Genomic DNA, 15,390 nt, shown 5'->3' with positions numbered 1-15,390 from the left:
GCAACATGACTTGCCAATTCTTATACTCAATGCCCCGGCCAATGAAGGCAAGCATGCCGTATGCCTTCTTGACTACCTTCTCCACCTGTGTAGCCCCTTTCAGTGATCTGTGGACCTGTACTCCTAGATCTCTTTGACTTTCAATACTCTTGAGGGTTCTACCATTCACTGTATATTCCCTACCTGCATTAGCCCTTCCAAAATGCATTACCTCACATTTGTCCAGGTTAAACTCCATCTGCCATCTCTCCGCCCAAGTCTCCAGACAATCTAAATCCTGCTGTATCCTCAGACAGTCCTCATCGCTATCCGCAATTCCACCAACCTTTGTGTCGTCTGCAAACTTACTAATCAGACCAGTTACATTTTCCTCCAAATCATTTATATATACTACAAGTATAGGTGTAGTTACCCTCTTGCTCCTTATATGTGAATAAAAGGCTTTGGGATTTTCCTTAACCCTTTTCTTGGAAAGAGCACCCTACCCAAGGTCCACACCTCCACCCTAACCCCATAACCCAGTAACCCCACCCAACACTAAGGACAATTTTGGACACTAAGGACAATTTAACATGGCCAATCCACCTAACCTGCACATATTTGGACTGTGGGAGGAAACCGGAGCACCCGGAGGAAACCCACGCACACACGGGGAGGATGTGCAGACTCCACACAGACAGTGACCCAAGCCGGAATCGAACCTGGGACCCTGGAGCTGTGAAGAAATTGTCCTATGCTACCGTGCTGCCCCATAGTGTCCTCCATAGTGCCCTCCTTCAGCACAGCTGTGATATCCTCTCTGACCAGTAATGCATCTCCTCCACCCCTTTTGCCTCCAACTCTATCCCACCTGAAGCATCGATATCCTGGGATATTTAGTTACCAATCATGCCCTTCCCTCAACCAAGTCTCAGTAACAGCAATGACATCATGCTCCCAGGTACTAATCCAAGCCCTAAGTTCATCTGCCTTACCTACTACACTTCTTGCATTAAAACAAATGCAGCTCAGACCACCAGTCCCTTTGCGTTCATCATCTGCTCCCTGCCTACTCTTCCCCTTAGTCACGCTGACTTCATGATCTAGTTCCTTACAGGCTTTAGTTACTACCTCCTTACTGTCCACTAACCTCCTCATTTGGTTCCCATCCCCCTGCCACATTAGTTTAAACCCTCCCCAACAGCGTCAGCAAAAGCACCCCCAAGGACATTGGTTCCAGTCCGGCCCAGGTGTAGACCGTCCAATTTGTAGTAGTCCCACCTCCCCCAGAACCGGTCCCAATGTACCAAAAATCTGAACCCCTCCCTCCTGCACCATGTCTCAAGCCACGCATTCATCCTGCCTATTCTTTCATTTCTACTCTGACTACCACGTGGCACAGGTAGCAATCCTGAGATTACTGCCTCTGAGGTCTGACTTTTTAACTTGGCTCCTAACTCCCTAAATTCTGCTTGTAGGACCTCATCCCATTTTTTACCTATATCATTGGTGCCTATATGCACCGCGACAACTGGCTGTTCACCCTCCTACTCTACATTGGAGAGACTCCACCCAGACTGGGTGACCGCATTGCAGAACACCTCCAGTCCGCCCACAAGCAGGGCCCAGGCCTTCCTGTTGCTGCCATTTTAACTCACCGTCCTGACCTCACGTCCACATGTCCGTCCTTGACCTGCTGTAACATTGAGTTCAACAACTTCAGACTGTGAACTCTTTCATGCACCTTTACCCCATATTCATTTCTATCAATTTATTTTCATTTCCTCCATCAATCCATTTGTCCCTCACCATTTGTCCCTCTAAGGCCATCGTTGACACACTGTTTACCTCTGTTCTGCCATAAACACAGTCTGATCTCTGAATGTGCTGCTATCAGCTCCCTTCTGAGTCATTGTCATCGTCATAATATACATCTATGTATGTAATGGAGTGCAGACAGACAGTGACTGACACTCAGGATGACCAGTAAGCACACAGAACAGAGCAGCCAATCACCAGACAGGGCACGACCACTATAAAGCCAGAGGGCACCAGTTTTCTCGCGCTCTCGGGACCCAGCCTCGGAGAGAGTCAGAGTTTGTGAGCTGGCCATGTGGTGGCTAGTAAGTCTGGTTAGGCTAGTAACAGGTCTCCAGTCAAGTCAGCATAGTGTCAACCCACCGTTGAACATGTATAATAGTTTAGATGTTAAATAAAATCGTGTTGCATCTTAGCAAGTGGTGGAGGTCTGTCTCTCGCTACACTGCATCAAGTGCAGTCCACATCGACCCAGCCTACCCAACACATCAGTCACCACCATTTACATTCCCTCTGTCTATTTGTCCAGGACATCTTTGTCAATCTCCCCCGAACCCTCCGGGTGCTCCGGTTTCCTCCCACATCCAAGGATGAGCAGGTTCGGTGGAATAGCCTTGACAAATTGCCCCTTTGTGTCCAGAGGTTAGGTGGGTTATGGGCACAGGGCGGGAGCCTGGGCATGAGTAAGGTGCTCTTTCCCAGTGTCAGTGCAGACTCGATGGGCCGAATGGCCTCCTTCTGCACTGCACTGATTCTACAAACACAAATCCCCCCAAAAATCAAATGTTACAAGGAAAGTGACGGCAAAAAGCCCTGCGGTGCTTTTAAAATCTTCTGACAATAATCTAAATTAAAACACACAAACATTTTTCAGCATACTGCACGGAAAGTGAGATAATAATATAGCCCAGATTTAACTAGTTTCACAGACTTAAAACAAATAATAAAACATATGTTCACTTATAAATAATCACCTTTAAAACATAAAAAAATTAAAGTTATTTTTAAAGAATCAACAGAAACAGTGATGCCTGTTTAAAAGAAAGATTTAAAAAACTGTGAAGAAAGTTGCTACATACCTTGAAAACACTTGTTAAAATAGTTTCCTGAATTTTTCAATATGAATCTACTGTTTAGGACAGCACGGTGGGGCTGTGTTTAGCACTGCTGCATCACGGCGCTGAGGTCCCGGGTTCGATCCCGGCTCTGGGTCACTGTCCGTGTGGAGTTTCCACATTCTCACCGTGTTTGCTTGGGTTTCGCCCCCACAACCCAAAGATGTGCAGGGTAGGTGGATTGGCCACGCTGAATTGCCCCTTAATTGGAAAAAATGAATTGGGTACTCCAAATTTAAAAATAAATGAATAAATCTACTGTTTAAATGCCTGCCCTTAATGGGCGGTCCCAAGCTGGCCTGCCCCTAGTCACCACATTCCGGCACCTGTTCAGGTACACTGAGGGAGAATTCAGAATGTCCAATTCACCTAACAAGCACGTCTTTCGGGACTTGTGGGAGGAAACCGGAGCACCCGGAGGAAACCCACACAGACACGGGGAGAACGTGCAGACTCCACACAGACAGTGACCCAAGCCGGGAATCGAACCTGGGACCCTGATGATGTGAAGCCACAGTGCTAACCACTGTGCTACCCTGCAGCCCAACCTTGTCGACAACTCCCACATCCCAAGAAGCAATAATAAATACCATGTGACCACAATCTGCAATGACTCAACCAAATATGTTCCTGGTTAAAGTTTTTTACAGCTTCATTTTTCTACAGGATTGAGGAGCAATGGAACAATTTCAAATATAAAAATCAGCTCCACCTATTGCTCTGAAATGTGGGCCCTGTAAATGTCCCGATGGACAATTGAAATGAGGTTTCAGATCTGCCTTTGGGGCAGTTTTACTTCAGTGGTCAGTGGGTGCCCCAGATCTCCCGGACATTTCCAATGACCTTGTTTTTGAGTGAGGCACTCAGCTGATGTGATGACTTTGCATTGACAGAGCCACACACCATCGCCTGGCCTCTCTTCACAGTAACATTTACATGGTGCTTTGCAACTTCTGATGTTGAACTCATGGGAGACGAAGAAAAACATTGTCACAAGCTCAAAGTGACTTCACCTGCACCTGGACAAACTAAATCCTGAATTTTTTACCCTGATATTCAAAATGGAGCTGTAATTCTCTCTGACTCTTTATTCCCGGGATTAGTTACACAGATTGTCACAAGCCAGAAGCTGACAGGAATGAGGAGGTGGGTGGTGGGTGTGAGTGTGATTCCTCACAGCAGAGACTGGAGGGAATGATCCCTGGCATCCGGAAAGGGGGCAGGGAAAATATCTGGAAGTTATTGCAGCTGGGAAAGGTGAAGAGAATTCTGCACCAAAGAATGGCCAAGTGTTTCGATTTTGCCCTGCAGTGACTCAAATAGACAGTCGGTAGGGGTGGGGGGGGGTGGTGGGGAGGGGGGGGTGGTGATGAACTATCTGTTCCTGCCCTCTCTGTCCAATAGGTGCCCTTCACCACATTAAAAAGATGTAACACCTGTCCTTCTCGCAGCCACCATGTCACTTCGAGGGGGTTTGTGCCTCTTGATCTCACAAATGGTGTCAATGCCTCATTGTGACTGTCGGCAGTTTAACCAGCAGCAGAGATGTCTCTGCACCCCAGCATTGAAATGTTCAAGAGGACCCTGCCTGTCTCCAGTGGATCGCTGGTGAAGCGAACGTGGAGTTTGGCCTGGAATAGATCGACAGCAAGTCAATAAGTTTCTCTTTCATAGAACATAGAACATTACAGCGCAGTACAGGCCCTTCGGCCCTCGATGTTGCGCCGACCTGTGAAACCACTCTAAAGCCCATCTACACTATTCCCTTATCGTCCATATGTCTATCCAATGACCATTTCAATGCCCTTAGTGTTGGCGAGTCCACTACTGTTGCAGGTAGGGCATTCCACGCCCTTACTACTCTCGGAGTAAAGAACCTACCTCTGACATCTGTCTTATATCTATCTCCCCTCAATTTAAAGCTATGTCCCCTCATTCTAGACATCACCATCCGAGGAAAAAGGCTCTCACTGTCCACCCTATCTAATCCTCTGATCATCTTGTATGCCTCAATTCAGTCACCTCTTAACCTTCTTCTCTCTAATGAAAACAGCCTCAAGTCCCTCAGCCTTCCCTCATAAGATCTTCCCTCCATACCAGGAAACATTCTGGTAAATCTCCTCTGCACCCTTTCCAATGCTTCCACACCCTTCCTATAATGCGGCGACCAGAATTGCACGCAAGACTCCAAATGCGGCCGCACCAGAGTTTTGTACAGCTGCAACATGACCTCATGGCTCCGAAACTCAATCCCTCTACCAATAAAAGCTAACACACCGTACGCCTTCTTAACAACCCTCTCAACCTGGGTGGCAACTTTCAGGGATCTATGTACATGGACACCGAGATCTCTCTGCTCATCCACAGTACCAAGAATCTTACCATTAGCCCAGTACTCTGTCTTCCTGTTATTCCTTCCAAAATGAATCACCTCACACTTTTCTGCATTAAACCATTTGCTACCTCTCAACCCAGCTCTGCAGCTTATCTATGTCCCTCTGTAACTTGTAACATCCTTCCGCACTGTCCACAACTCCACCGACTTTAGTGTCATCTGCAAATTTACTCACCCATCCTTCTACGCCCTCCTCCAGGTCATTTATAAAAATGACAAACAGCAGTGGCCCCAAAACAGGGGCGAAATTCTCCCCCAACGGCGCGATGTCCGCCGACTGGCGCCAAAGACGGCGCCAATCAGACGGGCATCGCGCCGGCCCAAAGGTGCGGAATGCTCCGCATCTTTGGGGGCCGAGCCCTAACATTGAGGGGCTAGGCCGACGCCGGAGGGATTTCCGCCCCGCCAGCTGGCAGAAATGGCGTTTGTTGCCCCGCCAGCTGGCGCGGAAATGCGGCGCATGCGCGGGAGCGTCAGCGGCCGCTGTCAGTTTCCCGGCGCATGCGCTGGAGCATCAGCGGCCGCTGTCAGTTTCCCGCGCATGCGCAGTGGGGAGAGTCTCTTCCGCCTCCGCCATGGTGGAGGCCGTAGCGGAGGCGGAAGGGAAAGAGTGCCCCCACGGCACAGGCCCACCCGCGGATCGGTGGGCCCCGATCGCGGGCCAGGCCACCGTGGGAGCACCCCCCGGGGTCAGATCGCCCCGCGCCCCCCCCCCCAGTTCCCCGGAGCCCGCCCACGCCGCCTGGTCCCGCCGGTAAATACCAGCTTTGATTTACGCCGGCGGGACAGGCAATTTCTGGGCGGGACTTTGGCCCATCCGGGCCGGAGAATCCAGCGGGGGGTCCCGCCAACCGGCGCGACCCGATTCCCGCCCCCGCCCAATCTCCGGTACCGGAGACTTCGGCGGGGGCGGGATTCACGGCGGCCAACGGCCATTCTCCGACCCGGCGGGGGGTCGGAGAATGACGCCCCTGATCTTTGTGGTATACCACTAATAACTAGACTCCAGGTTGAATATTTCCCTTCAACCACCACCGTCTTCTTACAGCTAGCCAATTTCTGATCCAAACTGCTAAATCTCCCTGAATTCCATGCCTCCGTATTTTCTGCAATAGCCTACCGTGGGGAACTTTATCAAACACTTTACTGAAATCCATATACACCACATCAGCTGCTTTACCCTCATCCACCTGTTTGGTCACCTTCTCAAAAAACTCAGTAAGGTTTGTGAGGCACGACCTATCCTTCACAAAACCGTGTTGACTATCTCTAATCAAATTATTCCTTTCCAGGTGATTACACATCCTATCTCTTATAAACCTTTCCAAGATTTTGCCCACAACAGAAGTAAGGCTCACTGGTCTATAGTTACCGGGGTTGTCTCGACTCTCCTTCTTGAACAAGGGGACAACATTTGCTATCCTCCAGGCTTCTGGCACTATTCCTGTAGACAATGATGACATAAAGATCAAAGCCAAAGGCTCAGAAACCTCCTCCCTAACTTCCCAGAGAATCCTAGGATAAATCCGATCCGGCCCAGGGGACTTATCTATTTTCACACTTTCCAGAATTGCTAACCCCTCCTCCTTACGAACCTCAAGCCCTTCTAGTCTAATAGCCTGTATCTCAGTATTTTCCTCGACAACATTGTCTTTTCCCTGTGTGAATACTGATGATCAATATTCATTTAGCACCTCTCCTATCTCCTCGGACTCCACGCACAACTTCCCACTACTGTCCTTGACTGGCCCTACTCTTACCCTAGTAATTCTTTTATTCCTGACATATCTATAGAAAGCTTTAGGATTATCCTTGATCCTACCTGCCAAAGACTTCTCATGACCCTCCTGGCTCTTCTTAGCTCTCTCTTTAGGTCCTTCCTAGCTAACGTGTGACTCTTGAGCACCCTAACTGAACCTTCACGTCTCATCTTTACATAATTCTCCTTCTTCCTCTTGACAAGTGTTTCGACTGCTTTAGTAAACCACGGTTACCTCGCTCGACCACTTCCTCCCTGCCTGACAGGTACATACATACTTATCAAGGACACGCAGTGGCTGTTCCTTGAACAAGCTCCACATTTGTGGGTAGCATTGCGGATAGCATAATTGCTTCACAGCTCCAGGGTCCCAGGTTCAATTCCGGCTTGGGTCACTGTCTGTGCGGAGTCTGCACATCCTCCCCGTGTGTGCGTGGGTTTCCTCCGGGTGCTCCGGTTTCCTCCCACAGTCCAAAGATGTGCAGGTTAGGTGGATTGGCCATGATAAATTGCCCTTAGTGTCCAAAATTGCCCTTAGTGTTGGGTGGGGTTACTGGGTTATGGGGATAGGGTGGAGGTGTTGATCTTGGGTAGGGTGCTCCTTCCAAGAGCCGGTGCAGACTCGATGGGCCGAATGGCCTCCTTCTGTACTGTAAATTCTATGATCTATGATTTCAATTGTGCCCATCCCCTGCAGTTTCCCTCCCCATCCGATGCATCCTAAGTCTTGCCTCATCGCATCATAATTGCCTTTCCCCCAGTTATAACTCTTGCCCTGTGGTATATACCTATCCCTTTCCATCGCTAAAGTAAACGTAATCGAATTGTGGTCACTATCACCAAAGTGCTCACCTACCTCCAAAGCTAACACCTGTCTTGGTTCATTACCCAGTACCAAATCCAATATGGCCTCACCTCTCATTGGCCTATCTACATAATGTGTCAGGAAACCCTCCTGCACACATTGGACAAAAATGGACCCATGTAAAGTATTCAAACTATAGTGTTTCCAGTCAATATTTGGAAAGTTAAAGTCTCCCATAACAACTACCCTGTTACTTTTGTTCCTATCCAGAATCATCTTTGCAATCCTTTCTTCTACATCTCTGGAACTTTTCGGAGGCCTATAGAAACTGCTAACAGGATGACCTCTCCTTTCCTGTTTTTAACCTCAGCCCATACTACCTCAGTAGATGAGTCCTCATCAAATGTCCATTCTGCCACCGTAATACTGTCCTTGACTAACAATGCCACCCCTCCCCCTCTTTTACCACCTTCCCTGAGCTTACTGAAATATCTAAACCCCGGCACCTGCAACAACCATTCCTGTCCCTGCTCTATCCACGTCTCCGAAATGGCCACAACACCGAAGTCCCAGGTACCAACCCATGCCGCAAGTTCACCCACCTTATTCCGGATGCTCCTGGCATTGAAGAAGACACACTTTAAACCACCTTCCTGCCTGCCGGTACACTCCTGCAACTTTGAAACCTTACTCATGACCTCACTACTCTCAACCTCCTGTATACTGGAGCTACAATTCAGGTTCCCAATCCCCTGCTGAACTAGATTAAACCCTATCGAAGAGCATTAGCAAATTTTTCTTTCAGCCTTATTCCTGCACACACACACCCCTGGTAACTACGTTGTGGGTTGGGTGGTGTAGGGTTCTGGAGGAGGTGATAAAAGTCGGGGTGTTGTCTGAGATACCGACACAGCTGATCCCAATCCTGTCCTCAATAAATCCCCGTGTGGAGTTTGTAGAGCAGAGGTCAATGGATTCCAGCAGGAACAGGAACACTGCTGGTTTAATTTTTCCCTTTCCCAGACAAGGAATAAACCGTTGACCCAACTGGCAGCAGGTTGAGATCAGAGACGTCCTCACAGACAGCAGGTTAAAGGTGGGACATTCCCGGTCAGATATGTTTCAGTTCCACATCCCAGGACAACTTCCCCTCACAGAGATCACAGGAGAGGCTGGAATCTCCCCTTGGGCAGTAATACAATCTGAGATATAGTGAATCGCGGCTCCTTTTACACCCGATTGTGTAAATCAGCGGGAAAAGGATTGGTCTTCACGCTGACACCTGGGACATCCCATTCTCTCTATAACAATACAGGGTCAGTGAGAGGGCCGGCCCTGCTATTGGATACTCAGATACTGGAATCAGAAATCACCTTCTTAAACATTCACATTTCAGGGAATGGACACAGCCCCGATCAGCACAGGGTGAACATTATTCAGAGATTCCCCCCCTCAGTTTTAAAGACAGCTCTGTGATCACAGGGATATTTTATTCCCCACCTTACAGAGATAGCAGAACAATTGTCGCAGTTAAGTTAGTGAGAGACAGATAAAGGCAGAGCATTTGCTGCGATGTTTGTGCCAGCTCATTTTACTCTGGACACTGAGAGACAGAAAGACATTTAGTCGATGTTTGTTTGATGATCAGGTTTGATTTTGGGCCTTGTGGAAACATTTGACTCGAGTTGTTTTTGTGAATCGAGTTTGGACAATAAGATTCTGGAATAACATTGGGTTGAACAACAAATCCACTCTTGTCCTTTGTTCACCTCGTGAGTAACGTCACCGGGGAAACGGGTCTGAATATAAACTGGTCAAAGAGTCGAACATTTTAATCAACAGGAGCCAGAAACATATATATAGACAAATTCAAAGATGCCAGACAATGCTTGGAATGCGACCATTAGCAGGTGATTAAATCTTTACAGATCCAGAGATGGGGTAACCCCAGGTTAAAGAGGTGTGAATTACATCAAGCCAGGACAGTTGGTAGGATTTCGCAGGCCAGATGGTGGGGGATGAATGTAATGTGACATGAATCCCAGGTCCCGGTTGAGGCCGCACTCATGTGTGCGGAACTTGGCTATAAGTTTCTGTTCGGTGATTCTGCGTTGTCGCGCGTCCTGATGGTCGACTTGGAGAACGCTTACCCGGAGATCAGAGGCTGAATGCCCTTGACTGCTGAAGTGTTCCCCGACTGGAAGGAAACATTCCTGCCTGGTGATTGTCGCACGACGTCCGTTCATTCGTTGTCGCAGCGTCTGCATGGTCTCGCCAATGTATCACGCTTTGGGACATCCTTTCCTGCAGCGTATGAGGTAGACAATGTTGGCCGAGTCGCACAAGTATGTACCGCGTACCTGGTGGGTGGTGTTCTCATGTGTAATGGTGGTATCCATGTCGATGATCTGGCACGTCTTGCAGAGATTGCCATGGCAGGGTTGTGTGGTGTCGTGGTCACTGTTCTGAAGGCTGGGTAGTTTGCTGCAAACAATGGTTTGTTTGAGGTTGCGCGGTTGTTTGAAGGCAAGTAGTGGGGTGTGGGGTTGACCTTGGCAAGATGTTCATCTTCATCGATGACATGTTGAAGCCTGTAAAGAAGATGTCGTAGTTTCTCCGCTCCGGGAAAGTACTGGACGACGAAGAGTACTCTGTCGGTTGTGGCCCGTGTATGTCTTCTGAGGAGGTCAGAGCGTTTTTTTGCTGTGGCACCTTGGAACTGTCGATCGATGAGTCGAGTGCCATATCCCGTTCGTACGAGGGCTTCTTTCAACGTCTGTAGATGTCTGTTACGCTCCTCCTCGTCTGAGCAGATCCTGTGTATACGGAGCGCTTGTCAGTAGGGGATGGCTTCTTTAATGTGTTTAGGGTGGAAGCTGGAGAAGTGGAGCATCGTGAGGTTATCCGTGGGTTTGCGGTAAAGCGAAGTGCTCAGGTGACCGTCCTTGATGGAGACGAGTGTGCCCAAGAATGCAACTGATTTTGGAGAGTAGTCCATGGTGAGTCTGATGGTGGGATGGAACTTATTGATGTCATCGTGTAGCCGTTTCAGTGATTCTTCGCCATGGGTCCAAAGGAAAAAAATGTCAGCGATGTATCTGGTGTATAACGTCGATTGAAGGTCCTGTGCGGTGAGGAGGTCCTGTTTAAACTTGTGCATGAAGATGTTGGTATATTGAGGTGCGAATTTGGTCCCCATGGCTGTTCCGTGCGTCTGGATGAAGAACTTGTTGTTGAAGGTGAAGACGTTGTGATCCAGAATGAAGCGGATGAGTTGCAGAATTGCGTCTGGAGACTGGCAGTTGTCGGTGTTGAGTACTGAGGCTGTTACAGCAATGCCGTCGTCATGGGGGATGCTGGTGTAGAGTGCCGAGACGTTCATTGTGACAAGGAATGTTCCTGGTTCAACTGGTCCATGGGTGCTGAGTTTCCGTAGGAAGTCCGTCGTGTCGCGACAGAAGCTGGGCGTACCTTGTACGATGGGTTTCAAGATGCCCTCGATGTAGCCAGAGAGGTTCTCACACAGGGTCCCATTGCCTGAAACGATAGGACGGCCTGGTGTGTTGGTCGTGTGTATTTTCGGGAGGCAGTAGAGATCTCCAATGCGGGGAGTACGTGGGATGAGAGAAAGTAGGGTGCTCTGAAGGTCTGGATCCAAGGTCTTGATCAGTCTGTTGAGTTGGCGGATGTGTTCCTTGGTCGGATCTCCGGGTAACTGTCTGTAGTGTTCCTGGTTGTTGGGTTCTCGGTATACTTCTTTGCAGGAGTCCGTTCTGGTTGAAGGGTGTAGTCCGACAAGTTGACAATAGATTTCCCTGTATTGTTTTCTACTGTGGGACTGGGAGGCTTGGTTGCTGCTGGTGGTGAAGCTGAGTTTCTCAAGCTTCCTGTTCTTGGTGTGCAGATGGCAGGATCTTCCAGGATTCACTGGAGGCAGGAAGGGTTCCAGAGGACTGGAAAGTGGCTAATGTAACACTGTGTTTAAGAAGGGAGGGAGGCAGAAGACGGGAAATTATAGGCCGGTTAGCCTGACTTCGGCCATTGGTAAGACTTTAGAGTCTGTTATTAAAGATGAGATTGCGGAGTACTTGGAAGTGCATGGTAAAATAGGACTGAGTCAGCACGGCTTCGTCAAGGGAAGGTCTTGTCTGACAAATCTGTTAGAGTTCTTTGAGGAAGTAACAAGCAAGTTAGACAAAGGAGAACCAGTGGACGTGATTTATTTAGATTTCCAGAAGGCCTTTGACAAGGTGCCGCATAGGAGACTTCCAAATAAATTAAGAGCCCGTGGTGTTCAGGGTAAGATTCTGGCATGGACAGAGGATTGGCTGACTGGCAGAAGGCAGAGAGTGGGGCTAAAGGGGTCTTATTCAGGATGGCAGCCGGTGACTAGTGGTGTGCCTCAGGGGTCTGTGCTGGGACCGCAACTTTTCACAATATACATTAATGATCTGGAAGAAGGAACTGAAGGCTCTGTTGCTAAGTTTGCAGATGATACAAAGATCTGTCGAGGGCAGGTAGTATTGAGGAAGCAGGCGGGCTGCAGAAGGATTTGGACAGGCTAGGAGAGCGGGCAATGAAGTGGCAGATGGAATACAATGTGGAAAAGTGTGAGGTTATGCATTTTGGAAGGAGAAATGGAGGCACAGACTATTTTCTAAATGGGGAGATGCTCAGGAAATCAGAAGCACAAAGGGACTTGGGAGTCCTTGTTCATGATTCTCACAAGGTTAATGTGCAGGTTCAGTCGGCAGTTAGGAAGGCAAACGCAATGTTCACATTCATGTCAATAGGGCTAGAATACAAGACCAGGGATGTACTTCTGAGGCTGTATAAGGCTGTGGTCAGACCCCATTTGGAGTATTGTGAGCAGTTTTGGGCCCTGTATCTAAGGAAGGATGTGCTGGCCTTGGAAAGGGTCCAAAGGAGGTTCACAAGAATGATCCCTGGAATGAAGAGCTTGTCGTATGAGGAACGTTTGAGGACTCTGGGTCTGTACTCGTTGGAGATTAGAAGGATGAGGGGAGATCTTATTAAAATTAACGGGATACTGCGAGGCCTGGGGCGAGATTCTCCGCCCCCCCGCCGGGTCGGAGAATTGCCGGGGGCTGGCGTGAATCCCGCCCCCGCCGGTTGCCAAATTCTCCGGCACTGGATATTCGGCGGGATGGGAATCGCGCCGCGCCGGTTGGCGGGCCCCCCGCCGGCGATTCTCCGGCCCGCATGGGCCGAACTCCCGCTGCTAGAATGCCTGTCCCGCCGGCGTGGATTAAACCACCTCTCTTATCGGCGGGACAAGGCGGCGCGGGCGGGCTCCGGAGTCCTGGGGGGGGGGCGCAGGGCGATCTGGCCCCGGAGGTGCCCCCACGGTGGCCTGGCCCGCGATCGGGACCCACCGATCCGCGGGCGGGCCTGTGCCCTGGGGGCACTCTTTTCCTTCCGCCTTCGCCACGGTCTCCATCATGGCGGAGGCGGAAGAGACTCCCTCCACTGCGCATGCGCGGGGATGCCGTCAGCGGCCACTAACGCTCCCGCGCATGCGCCGCCCGGAGATGTCATTTCCGCGCCAGCTGGTGGGGCACCAAAGGTCTTTCCCGCCAGCTGGCGGGGCGGAAATCAGTACGGCGCGGGCCTAGCCCCTCAAGGTTCGGGCTGGGCCCCCCAAGATGCGGAGGATTCCGCACCTTTAGGGCGGCGCGATGCCCGACTGAGTAGCACCGTTTTTGGCGCCTGTGGGCGGACATCGCGCCGATAACGGAGAATTTCCCCCCAGGATAGAGTGGACGTGGAGAGGATGTTTCCACTTGTAGGAAAAACTAGAACCAGAGGACACCATCTCAGACTAAAGGGCCGATCCTTTAAAACAGAGATGAGGAGGAATTTCTTCAGCCAGAGGGCGGTGAATCTGTGGAACTCTTTGCCGCAGAAGGCTGTGGGAGGCCAAGTCACTGAGTGTCTTCAGACAGAGATAGATAGGTTCTTGATCAATAAAGGGGTCAGGGGTTATGGGGAGAAGGCTGGAGCATTTAATGAGAAAAATATCAGCCGTGATTGAATGATGGAGCAGACTCGATGGGCCGAGTGGCCTAATTCTGCTCCTATGTCTCATGGTCTTATGTTGATGGAGGGCGCTCCAGGGGGCTCGATGAGGGCAAGGCGGCCTGCGTGCAATCCACTACCCCCTGAGCCTGGGGTGTCCCAGCGAGGGCGGAGAATGCTGCTTCCCAGGCACCTTGCAGGGCCCGGTCCATGACCAAGTGGATGTAGTTCGCTGCCTGGGCAAACAGGCCATACCTGACCTCGCATTTGTGGACTGCAGCTTGTGAGATACCACACAAGTCCCCGCTCGAGCCCCGGAATGATCCTGAGGTCAGGGCCGCGGTGACCTTGACGGACACTGGGAATTCCACAGATTCACTCCCCTCTGAGAGAAGAAATTCCTCCTCATCTCTGTCTGAAATGGGTGAGCCCTCACTCTGACATTCTGCCCTCTGGTCCTAGACTCTCCCACAAGGGGAAACATCCTCTCAGCATCGACCCTGTCAAGCCCCCTGAGAATCCGATATGTCTCGATAAGGTGGCCTCTCATCCTTCTAAACTCCAGTGAGCACAGGCCCCACCTCCTCACCCTCTCCTCATGAGAAAGTCGCTCCATACCCGGGATTAACCGAATGAACCTTCTCTGGCCAGCCTCCAATGGCAGTGTATCCTTCCTCAGATAAAGTACCAAAACTGCTCAGTGTCCAGCTGTGACCCAACTCGGGCCTTGTCTAGTTTTAGCAGGACGTCTGTATTTTTAAACTCCATTCCCTTTGAAATGGAGGCCAACATTCCACTTGCTCTCCCGATGGAAGGTGTTAAATTGGAGTAAGGCCGGTTCCAACAATGTTCAGCAGCAAGTGAAGAATTTAGATTGGGGGCGGCGGATTGAGGATAAATCAACGTCTGAGAAGTGGGAGTCCTTCAAATGTCAGTCACTTCGAATTCAGGACGGCAGCTTCCTGAAAGGATGAAGGATAAATATGGCCAGTTTCGGGAACTTTGGAGGATGAGGGATATTGTGAGCCTCGTCAAAAAGAAAAAGGAAGGATTTATAAGGTCTGGAAGGCTGGAACAGACGAAGCCCTTGAAGATTTGAAAACAAAAGTAGGAAAGAACAAAGAACAAAGAAAAGTACAGCACAGGAACAGGCCCTTCGGCCCTCCAAGCCTGCACCGACCATGCTGCCCGTCTAAACTAAAATCTTCCACACTTCCGGGTCCGTATCCCGATAATCCCATCCTATTCATGTATTTGTCAAGATGCCCCTTAAATGTCACTATCGTCCCTGCTTCCACCGCCTCCTCCGGCAGCGAGTTCCAGGCACCCACTACCCTCTGTGTGAACAACTTGCCTCGTACATCTCCTCTAAACCTTGCCCCTCGCACCTTAAACCTATGCCCCCGAGTAATTGACCCCTCTACCCTGGGGAAAAGCCTCTGACTATCCACTCTGTCTATGCCCCTCATAATTTTGTCCG

This window comes from Scyliorhinus torazame, chromosome 4 (genome assembly GCF_047496885.1).
Source record: "Scyliorhinus torazame isolate Kashiwa2021f chromosome 4, sScyTor2.1, whole genome shotgun sequence".
NCBI classification, from domain to species: domain Eukaryota; kingdom Metazoa; phylum Chordata; class Chondrichthyes; order Carcharhiniformes; family Scyliorhinidae; genus Scyliorhinus; species Scyliorhinus torazame.
Note: the sequence above shows the minus strand (reverse complement) of the source record.